Below are 12,587 nucleotides of genomic sequence, written 5' to 3' on the forward strand. Positions count from 1 at the left end.
GGACTACTTGTAGCCTTAAGCGTCGTGTGACGTCCCGGGAGACGATTTTGGGTCATTGCAAAACATTAAAAATAAATCAGCTATTTTCCTAACAAAATCAAAATAAGTGTGACAACAATCTTGAAAAATTTGAAGAGAATCAAAAGAAGATTACAGATAAAATTAAGAGAAAAGTTAACCTCAAATGTAGAGAAAAATGAGCAGATAAAAAGAAACCAAAAATCGTAAGAAATCTGAGTTGGTGATAACAATTAGGATTAGCTTCTGGATAATTGTTTGAAGTTGGTGAATCTGACGGCATAGCTGAAGCTGATATTCGGTAAATTTGATGGCGTAGCTGAAGCTGATGATAATCATCTGGGTAGATGAATCTTGAGATCCAAATTATAATATACAACGGAGAAAATGAAGGAGGGTCAGTGAAAGATGGAATACTCTGGAACTCTTTTATCGTTGAGCAAAATGAGGTAAATATCTGTTAGACATAATTATCATTTTGCCCTTAGTAATGAGCATATCCACAATTTTGCCCTTGGTCGTCCCTTTGGTCACCTTTCTATATAGTCGTAAAGTAAAGTAATATATAGCACTACTATAAATTATCAAATAATGTTGTGAATGTAATTATTAATTATTTTAGGGGTTATAATAATACAAACTTATGATAGTAATAAAAATAAAGACCATTAAATTTTAATTTAAAAATATGAAACTAATTGACATATTTATATTTTACAATTAAAAAAATAATAGAGAAGTAGGAGAGTTTGTCAAAAAATAAGAAAATAAATAAATAAATTTTCTTACTAAAGATTATAAAGATGAAATACTCAAAAGACTCAAGATATTATTCTGTAGATTTTAAAGATATTTGAAACTTATAATGAAAGATTGTAATTGAAAATTCATATATATATATATATATATAAAGGAAACATATGAGAATTCTGATGTGGCATTCCTCAATGATCAGGAGAAGGATTTATCCTTTTTCTTATTTTTTTGAGTTATTTTGTTAAATTTTTATATTCATTTTGTACTCTATTTTTCTTATTAATAATCTCATTAATTGTCCTTTGTAATACCAAGCATTATTAACCCAAAAAAAAATCCTCGGTCTTCTATTTCCCCCCACAAACTATCATTATTCCTTTTCCCAAAAGAGTCTAAAACCTAATTGTAACTCCTCCCGTCATATTTAAAAGAAAAGCAGAAGAATTCACCCTGTCGGATGTGCTATTATAAATGAAAATTTAAGATTTTCCTGTTATAATAGAAATCAAGGCTAAGAAAAAATCATTATAGTAGAAGAAGATTTCTCCTCTTGAGAAATATCAGAAGGTATAAACCCACTTTTTAATTTTCCTATGATTTGTTGCATCTTTATTCTGATAAGGTTTCACTTTTGTTTCTTTTTTATTGCAATCAGTTAGATGTTCATGTGTCAACAGTGTCTTTTGTTGTATTTTGAAGGACACGTAAGTATTCCTATTTTAGAGATATAATTTTCATCTTCCTCTTCATGTTTTGCATGTGCTTGTAGGCCTTGATGCAAGTCTAGTTGCTTATGGATAAGAAGTTACAGGACTTGCTATGAGTTTTCTTATTACCGATGATAATTTATCCTATTTTGTTGTTATGCAGTACAATTATATCAAGAAGGGTAAAGTTTGTATATGGTGGTCTTTATGCTTGTAAACTTTTGCTTTGGGTCTTTGTTTATTTTACTGTTTTTTGTTTTTGCAGGAATACGTGTTTTTTCCCTTTCTGCGTACAACTTTCCTCATTTGCCGATTTGATTTGACCAGTTGAATTAGTTATTTGTTATTTCTCGCATTAATGTCATCTTTTATAGGTTTTTATCAATTCTCTCTGTTATCAATTTTATTAATTTGTGAGATTACACTGGTATATTATTGTTATTGTCTCTGTTATCGATCATACATTCTGTCGATCAAATTACCTATAAAATCTTTTTCCTAGAATATTGTGCCAAACAAAAGTTATACAAAAACTTCTTATGTATCTTGTATTCTTGAGATGGTTGAGAACTTCAAAGGTACTAAATCTTCTGCAAAACACTATTGCAAAACACTATTGCCTGGCTCTTGTAAGTATTGAGGAGAAATGAAGATGGCTTTCTATTTGTAGAAAAGGTTAAAAGTACAATTAGTCGACACCTTACTGGTGGCAAAAGAGTTGCCATGATGTAGAAACTTGAGACGACATACACATACAAAAGAGCCAGAATAATACCTATGTTTGAATTGTCCTACTTCCTTTATCCTTTAAACAATAGAAGATCAAGTCAGCAGCAGCTCATTTGCTTCTATCCCCACTACACACTTGTAATTCTATTAGTAGAATTCTAGCCGTTCATGTCATGGAATTGTCAGAATGATTACATGTGACCTCTTAACTCTATATACATTCCCCACGTTGATCCGAGGATAAATAAGAGGACATGTAACTTAGGAGATAGTCACAGCAACTACACTTGCCACAAAAAAATATTTCTATTTATGAAGTTAAAAGATATCATTTAGAAAAATCTAAAGAAAGCAACACCAATATACTTTGTTTCACAATAAAGGTTCAAACGCTGGTAGACTTGGCATATCCATATTGAAGAAGTTTTTGCATAAAAGTACCTTTAAGTTATTGTCTTTTTCTATACACTCTTCCAACCCTGCAAGTCCACCCAAAGCAATTAGCAGGTGCCTAAAGATTAATATAAATCAAGACAAAATCGAACTACATTACTAGATGAAACACAAAATATAAGTCCAATGATAACATCAAGGCATTACACTTGCATCAAGAAGGTAAAGTTTGTATATGGTGTTCTTTATACTGGCAAAACTTTTGCTTTGGGTCTTTGTTTATTTTACAGTTTATTGTTTTTACGTGGATGTGGTTTTTTCCCTTTCTGCTTGCAGCTTTCCTCATTTTCCTATTTGATTTGAGCAATCGAATTACTTATTTGTTAATTCTCACGTTAATGTCATATTTTATAGGTTTTTATCAATTCTCTATGTTATTAATTATATTACTTTGTGGAATTACACCAGATATGTTGTTATTATCTCTATTATCGATCATACATTCAATCGATCTAATTACCTTTTCATTTTCATGTTTATGTTTATGAATTGATTTACTGTATCCAACTGCTTTCTTTATTGGTCTCATTGTCTTCTTTTTTCTTTATTTTTTTTATTTTAGATAGATCAAAAATCTATTTTTGATGCCGATAACCTCATCAATTCGCCTTTATTTCTTAGCTTCTACTATCATTGTCACTTTAAGATATTTTTAGAGGGTAAGTTTTCAGGTGTATATACCAATAACTTGGAGGTTCTAAAGTTTCTGGTGCTATATTTCAATTTTTAGTGTTTTTGATTTGGACTTCAAATAATACATGTCAATTGATTGTGTTCTCAACTATGTAACTCTATAATTTTATTAGTACTTTATATATTTTTAGTGAATTTAGGAGGGAAAGTCGAAAAGAGGTTCTTTTTTGTGGCGGTAAAACTATTGATTGTATTTATATTTGTAATCTTCACTATGATATGTTTATACTTTACAGTGTTTTACGTACTGAATTTCGAAGTCTAATCAATTTACAATAAGCAGCTCTTAGTTGTAAATGACACAGAAGACTTTTTTTAATCCTTAGTGACTGTTGAGTGATACTTGTAGTTGTGTACTTATAATATTAAATCAAAAGGAAGTGTAGATGCTACTACTCTTAATAAGCAACTTTACAGATCAAGATATCTTAGGTTTAAAAGAAGTGCGACATATTTCTTATTAATCTCATTTTCAACTTTTTCTATAGGTATTAATGTTTTTCCTTTCTTTCCATGGCGGGAGATGTTGAGATGCTAAAGAATCTCTGCATTTTTATGGGGAGAAAAAATGAAATTAAGGGGGAAAATCTAGAGCACCAATACAAAAACTGATGGAGGAAGCTACACCATTTTTTGTTTTTTTTTTTCCTTTTTCAATTGTCACATTTTTCTGCTCTTTTATATTGGGAGCATCTTTACTAGATGAACTCTGTGCCACGGTTGCTATAGTGTGAAATTCTTTCGATTTATAACTTTTGTTGTGTCATTTTCGTTCTTTTATTGTATATCATTTGCTTTTGATATTAATCAATATTTTTTCACAAAGTAGTACCTTTCTCTTTGAATATTTTTGAGGTTATTATTGGAATTGAATTTCATTAATTTTTAAAATAATTGAATATTTTATTTAGTTCGAGAGTCATTCAATACCGTCTGGTGAATGACAAGGCCGCTTGACTAAAATTTCGAGAACAAGCAATAAGTGTGAAAATGAATAGGCTTATCTTGCCCCCCAAATAATTCTAAATAATTTAGTTTCCTTCTTTTTTTTATGATTAATTAATGTTTATTATTTTGTGTGACAATGTGTAAAACTCTAGATATTACTCCTATTACGTTACTTACAGTTTCAAAAATCACTTTTAAATTTTCTTAATTACTCTTTCTCTCCTTTCTCACAATTTAATGTTTGTTAAATGTGTAATTAGGTGGAATCTTTATTACTATACCCCATCGTTCGCTTTTACTTGTTATTAATTTTTTAATTTTATTTCAATTTCAACTTGTCATTTTTTATATATAAAAAACAAACATTCCCCCCCCCCCCCCCCCAGTTTATAGGTATTTTAGTAAAATAGCTATGTTATTAATTATTTTTCTTAATAGGTGTGAAGTAAAAACGAAGAGATTTAAAATTCTTCAGTTTCAACTTTGATAACCCTTTCTTTTTGAACATTCTGCCATTTTTACAATTCTTCTTGAGGTAAGCCTCATCTTAATGCACCTTTGTTTGGGGGCGGAGCTACCCTTCAAGTAGGGGTTCATCCGAACCCCTTCTTCGTAAAATTATGCTATATATTCATAGTTAAAATTAATTTTTATGTATATAGAGTAGATATTGAATGCCCTTCGATTAGTTCGTATGTTCACTAATGAATTCCTTTATTGAAAATTCTGCTCTGCCAATTGTTTCCACACTTTTTTCCTCCTTTCTCGCATGTTCTTTTAGAAAGATATTATCCTATCAGAATTCTTAAAGTTAAAAATACATGCATTACATCAATTTTTTTCACTTTTTTCTTCATTTACATACATTTTAACGAAACTACATTTCTCTACCCATTTGTTGTTGATACATAATACAAAAAACAAAATTAGAAAATTACATACAGCCAACGTTTCAACTGAGTTAGAAAAACAATAAAGTGGTTTAAATTATTTAATTTTTAAAATAATTTTAGTACTTCAATGATGTAAAAAAATAATTTATAGATTTAATGAAATTTGTTATCATCGCGCGAAGCTATTCACTAGTATAGAGAGAGACACACAAAGTCATAACTTACTATTTGAAACCAAAAAAAATTACAAACTTATAAAAAAATTTAAAAAATCATATAATTAAACAAAAAATAAAGAAAAATCATACCGAGCATATGGAAGAAAAATAAGGCAATATTATCCTTACGACCTTAATCATTAAGAAGTAGAACCGAAAAATGAAATCAACGCACAATCTTCTAATCTCTAATTATTACCATCCACTCACATAGGTTTATCATCATTCAATAATTTTCATCTTATTCTTCGAAAGTTGATTACCATTCAACAACTTTCATCTTATTCTCCGAGCCTAACTAAACCACAAATACAATAAGCATTAAGACATTACAACTTAATGTAATCATTTCTACAGTAAATCTCAACAAACTATTGTTTAATCACAATAAAGGACTTCTATTATAAGAGTATCTCTTAATCATATATTACCCATACCCAACAAAAAGCTCATATACTTCTAACAAATTATTGGTACAGTTAACTTTTTATAAAATCCTTGAGTCAAATACTTCCTCCGTTTTGAAATAAATGAATTGTTAAATTTTGGCACACAGATTAAGAAAAAAGCATCAAAGACATAAATTTAACATAAATTTTTATTTTACCCTTGAAGTCTCTTTTACCCAAAAAAAGAAAAAGGTGCAGTTTCCTTTGCTTGTCAAATCATAAGGGTAATTTTGAAAAAAAATTCAACGATTCACTTATTTTGAAACACCAATAAATACCCTAATAATTTATTTATTCCGAAATGGAGGGAATATCAAATTAGAGAACCTACAACACAAAAAGCATAAGCACTCAAAATTAAGTCACTATATTTAACTCTATTAATCATATATCATATCTATCTATCTCTCTATATATTTATTAGAAAAAATTGAAAATTATTTCTTTATTCTCTTATATAGTGAAAACTCAAAAGTCTTCCATTCAATATTAACTAAAAATATCAATTTAATACATATAAACTAATGATATTATTGCAACTTAAAATACTAATGTACTCATGTCTACAGAAAATCTCAATATACTATTATTTAATCACAATAAAAGGACTTCAATTAGAAGAATATCTCTTAATCATATATTATCCATACCCAACCAAAAACTCATATACTTTTAACAAATTAATGGTACATTTAACTTTTTATAAAAACTTTTGAGCCAAATATCAAATTAGAGAACCTACATCACAAAAAGAATAAGCAGTCAAAAGAAAAATACATAAGATCTCTACCTGTGAAATTTTGATCCTTTGTTATGAGATTGAAGTCAGCAAAAAGAAATAATGCATTATCATAATTCAAGAAACTAAGCAAAAATCAAAAATCAAAAACACCCATAAGAAGAAAAATCAAATAAAAACATGAAACTCACATTTAAATTAATTAAGTATTATAAAAAGAATGGGAAAAGACCATCAAGAGAAAGAAAATTATATTAAAAGAGTGAGAGGAAAAAAGAAGATGTCAAGCAATTACTTGGAGAATGACTATGCATTTGACATGCTAAATAGAATCCAAAGGATAAGTAAAGTGTTGAGCAGTAATGAGGCAAATTAATTTAGAGAATTACATGCCTAGTTATTTTAGTTGGGTGGCTAGCAATTTATATTGTATTAATAATATTATTAGTTAATATGTATTAAATTGATAGTTTTAGTCAATATTAAATGGGATACTTTTGAGTTTTCACTATAAAAGAGAATAAAGAAATAATTTTCAGTTTATATATATATATATATATATAACTGCACGTGTCTCGTACTGTAATGTTTGATTATTTAAAATTAAATATTATTCAAAAAATTGGCTTGTTTTAATAATGTTTTTCATTTTTTGGTTGTATGATTGAAAAGTATAACATCAAGTTTTGTGCCCTAAAATATTGTGGAGGTGTTAATTTTAACGAATGAAAAATAAATGGGAAAAAAAAAATTAAAGACAAATTTAACAAAAATCTTACCTCTTCATCAACTAACTTTAGAAGCTTTCGAGTATCCGTTATTACTTTATTATACTCTTTTGTTGGACCACTCTCTAAGATCAAGACTTTTTATTATGGACATTCGATCGAATGACTTTAATGCACTAATTGCAACAACTTCGATAATTGTGTTTGTTGCACTATAGTCTAAAAAAAGAGTTAGAATAACATTAATGCATGATATAGAATGAAGAAAAACTGATGAGTTGAGTAGACTATACCTGAATATGAAAGTTGTTTTAGTATATTTAATCGAGGAAGAACGACAGTTATTAACAGATCCAACAAGAAATACAAATTAATCAATTAAGAATACAAACACAACTAATAACACAAATTAGATTGATTAAGAATATAAGCTAAATTGCTCGCATAACAATTAATATTTTGTTTAAATCATTAATGAGCAAGCAATAATCAACAATACAAAAAGAGCAAAAGAATTTCATGATAATAAGCTAAAGCAAGTTAACGAAGAGAATCGAGAGAAGAAAACCTGAAGAAGAGACAAAAGTGAGAGTAACAGTAAATAAAAGAGAAATATGATGAGGACGATAAAAAATAAATTAACATGACTTTTATAGAAGTTGGTAAAAAATATATTAAAGCCTATTTTATATGGAATAGAAATTATTGTTTGTTGATTTTTGAATTTTCTTGTTCCTATTTTACATGAACAGGTCATGTCTCTGAAAGATGAAAAAGAATTTTCTTTTATTTGACAAAATGCGTCAATTTGGGGGGCGCGGGGGGGGGGGGGGGGGGACTTTTTTTAATTTGTTTAATAATTTTTGGGTTTCATGTTGAGATAAGAGAAAAGCTGGGAGAAGGATAATTTCTTTTTAGCTTTTTTTGGTTTCACCTTGTGAGTAGGGGTTTTATTGGGGTTTTGAGTTGTCGTTTTTTAGTTAGGAATGTTAATTATTTTTTACATGGTGGAAAAAGAATTCTATTTTTGTGAGAAATTTTTTTTTGGTAAGTTAATATTACTAAAATAATAGGAGAAGGATGAAAAGATGATTTTTTTCTAAAGCGGAGACTTTTAATGAAGGGCAAAAACAACATTTCTAAGGTCCACATAATTTTTTTTTTTAAAAAAAGTAGTTGATCTTGACCCCATAAATTTGTATATTACAGCATAAAAAAAGACCCCTAACCCCACCCCTTTCTTCTTCTACACCTGCACCACCCCCTTTCACTTTCTTCTTCTACAAAACCTCCACTTTCTTTCTCCTTCTTCAACCCTCTCTTTCCCACCCCCACCTTTTTCTATTTCTACGGAAAATTCAAGAATTTTAAAAAGTAAAGACAATTTAAAATTAAAAAAATCAATTGAGAGATTTATAAATGAGATGAAATACCAAACAAAGCAAACAAGAAACAACGTCACATTTGAAGAAATACAATTACATAATTTCAACAAGAAATTTCCTGAGCATTTTTAGAGGAAAAAAATTAGAATATTAAGCTTTGAAAATTATAAAAATTGAGTAAATTGTTCTGCTTCTTTGAAATTGAATTTGTAACGACCTAAAAATTTAATGGAATATGTCAAATTTGTGATTTTGAGTGTTTTGACTGTTTTACCTCTCCCCGTAGTTGCATTATGATATTTCTGGGTGTGGGAGTGATATTGTGGTTTTTGATGGCTTTGAGAGTCTTATTTTGGACTTATGAGGATATCTTTTGATCCGTTCAACGGACGGTCGAACGGACTGCGCCAGTAGATTTGAAATATCAATTTTAGTCTAGGTAGAACTTTAGTTTGGGTCCCCATGCACTCGAGCTCATTTCGATCTATTGATCGGAAAGTTAAAAAATTGAAAAATTGGGTGTGGGGCCCACATTTGGTCGAAACAACCTCGGATGGAAAATTCAACTTCGTCAGAAGATTCATAATATCAAATTTAAGATGTTAGTATATTTGGTATGATTTGACGGTTTTTAAATCTCATTTCGACTTCCAATTTGGAAAATTATGATTTCGGATTTCGGGGGTCAGCTTATTGAAAATGATATTTTTTTCAAAAATCTGAATTCGTCAACGCATCCAGAACGTTGAATTTAGTATGGTTGCATAGTTCGTTTGCATATATCGAACTCCGAACGAATCTCGGACATCCCGTCGAAGTCCATTTGGACTTGGAAAAAAAATTGCACTAGTGCAGATTTTTCTGCTATTTATAGCAGCTTTTTACCCCCTTTTGACCTATTTTGCTCATTTTTCATCTTGCTCTTGAAAGTTAAACTCAAAAATAGTTTGAGAGCTTAAAAGTGAAGTTTGTGGGAGCTTGGGAAGCGAGATTAACACCTATTTCTTGGTTTTATTACAGATTTAATGTAAGAATTCACCCTTTTCTTAGTAATTTTTTAATTAATTTCTCAAAATCCCAAAATCTTAAGGCTTGATTTTAAATTTCATTTTCACTAACTATCACTTGAATAATGTTATCTTGTAATTACTAGTTTTTCATCAATTTAACCTTCAAAACAACTTCGATTCTTGATTTTAACCCAAATTTCAAAGATTTTATCTGGTAAAACTCAAAAATAATTTTTCTTCAATTTAAACCTCATTTTTTACTCAATTTAACTTGAGTTTTCAGCTGTAGGTTCCTAAAAACGTATGGGGAACATAGTTCTGAAGTAAAGTTTTGATTTTGCACTTCTTTTTCGAAAACCCATTTTGGGGGTCCATTTTGACCCTAAACCAAAAATAGTCAATATGGATATCGTTGATTTCGATTTGATGTGTAGATTTCATATTTGATATTTTTAATAAAGTTTAAGATTGTTCGTGAAAAGTAAGGTTATGAGTTCAAGTGTAGCGGACCAGTTTCGGCTTTCGAGGTAGATTATGGCTTAACTCTTTCAGATTGGATTGGGTAGTAAATGATGGTACAAAATGCATGTTAAGGGTGAGAACTAATCATGAAAAATGGTTATCTATGTGTTGTACCTGTGTAGGATCCTATATGTGATGTAATTGTCGAAATTGAGTTATTATGTGATATGTGTGACCGTGTGGGGTCTTATGTGATATTAATGGCCTTGAATACATGTGAATAATTGTATTTTGTTGTTAAGATGCTTAATATGGTATCATTGGTATATTATGATTATATTCATACTTTATTTGGCATATGAGACATGTGAAAATTCGTGGATGAAAATAAAATAATGAGTAGATATTGGCTCACATGGTTGTGAAAATATATCATTGTGGTTGGTTGTGAAAAATACTCATTGTGATTGATTGTGAGCATTACATCCTCATATCATACTCATTCATGAAATATTGGTACCACCGTGACAACATCTGGAAAATACTGGCAACACTTTTTTAAAACCCTCCCCAGGGGATGTGCTGGGGAGGAGATATTGTAACACCTTATAAAACCCTTTTTGAGGGATGTGCTAAAAAGGAGATATAAGATATGTGGATTGTATGGGTCCTACATCGGGAATCTTTAGCTCCATGGTATATACGGAGATTGTGCGACAATCCCGGAGTGTAAGACCCCACAAAATTCTTAGTTTAATTTAGTCCTTTAAGCTTTTTAAGAGGGGGTTCCAAACTTAAAAAATGCTAGCTAAGTATACAGACTTAGTGTTATTTTAGCCTTCAAAAGTTGGCAATCTTATTTCGCAACCTTTACGTCCATTAAATATTGATATTTGAGTTAATTCATGATCAGGAATGTCAATAGGTGTTTCCGGACAAGTTTTGAATTTTTCAGACTTCATTTGAAGCACCTTTGGAATCCTAAACCAGTGAATCAATGCGATCACTCGTCGCATCAACTATTGCATTGATAAATGTTTTCCCTAGCTCCCAACGTCCTATTCCAGTGACTCCATACGGACTCGACGCAGTGTGTTGGCCTGTACGTCGATGGTTTAGTTTACAGTCATTAAAAATCCACGCCCTCAGAATTAATTGTCTTTTTCCCACGCCCTTCAGCCCCCATAACACGAAATTTAGCCCTCTTTTGGCAAGTTATATTCATTTTTTTACAAATTGCTCAAGAATAAAAACCCTAGGTGAATTAAATTTAAATTCAAGGATCAAGATTCCACCATTAATTTTCTAAAATTCACCAGCTAAGGTATGCGAAGTGTTCATCCAAGGGTTCCTTCCACTCTTGGAGTCCAAGAAACTCTTTTAAAGCTCATGTAGAGTGATTTCATGATTTTCCATGATTTGAATTAAAGTGTATTCATGATTATTACTCAATTGAGTTTCTATTTCATGATTTATTACAAGATTCATGTAGAGTTAATTTATATGTGTGCTTTATCATGTGAGTTCATGTTAAAACTCTTGGAATTGTGTAATTGGAATTGAATCACAATGCCTACATGTTGTTTTAGTATTATGTGCATATATTATGCCCACAAGTATTTGATGAACTGTCCATATGAGTTGAATAGTAAAATTATATCATGTTAGCATGTATGCAAGTTCACTTCATGCAAGTGTTTGCTTGAATGTCCAAATGAATGAATGATGAATAAGTAGTTAGTTACCATGTCTCAAGATTATGCCATGTCTTTTAAGTTTATGTTATCGAGTTCTGGGGGTATTTAATAACTGATAATTTAGCCTCTTGTCTAGAGCCATGGTCAGTCACAAAGTAGAATCAGTCATGTCTCGATCAGTAGAATTCAGTCAATTATAGAACTTAGGAAAACTCAGTAAACTCAGAATCAGTCCAGCTCAGTTAAGTAAAATCAGTTCAGTTCAGTTAAACAGTACAATCAGTAACAGTTCAGTCAAACCTAGTATGAACTAGTAAATCAGTTCAATGTCCATTCAGTTGGGAGTAAGATTCAGCACCGAGTGAACCCCAGGATGGGGGCTTACCCTCCAGTAGAGGTGTGGTCCTTAGAAGAAATCCTTGCATTCCAGAACTACGTAGCCAGCGTAGGTTGAGATATCTCCCTGTAAGACTAGGGTTGATATATATCTCATTTGAGTTTTCCTACCAGCGAGGGTTGACGAAAGAGCTTCCTGTCAGAAAGGGTTAACTTACAGCTTGTCTCTACCCGTGGTATAGTATTGACACCCTTCCAACTTAGGTTATAGGTTGGGCCTTAAATCAGTTAGAGAAGAGGCATATCAGTTAGATGATTACTTCCCATAGTCTCAGTATGGAATCCAGTTTAGTTTTGCAGATTCAG

The sequence above is a fragment of the Capsicum annuum genome, chromosome 11 (genome assembly GCF_002878395.1).
Source record: "Capsicum annuum cultivar UCD-10X-F1 chromosome 11, UCD10Xv1.1, whole genome shotgun sequence".
Lineage (NCBI taxonomy): Eukaryota > Viridiplantae > Streptophyta > Magnoliopsida > Solanales > Solanaceae > Capsicum > Capsicum annuum.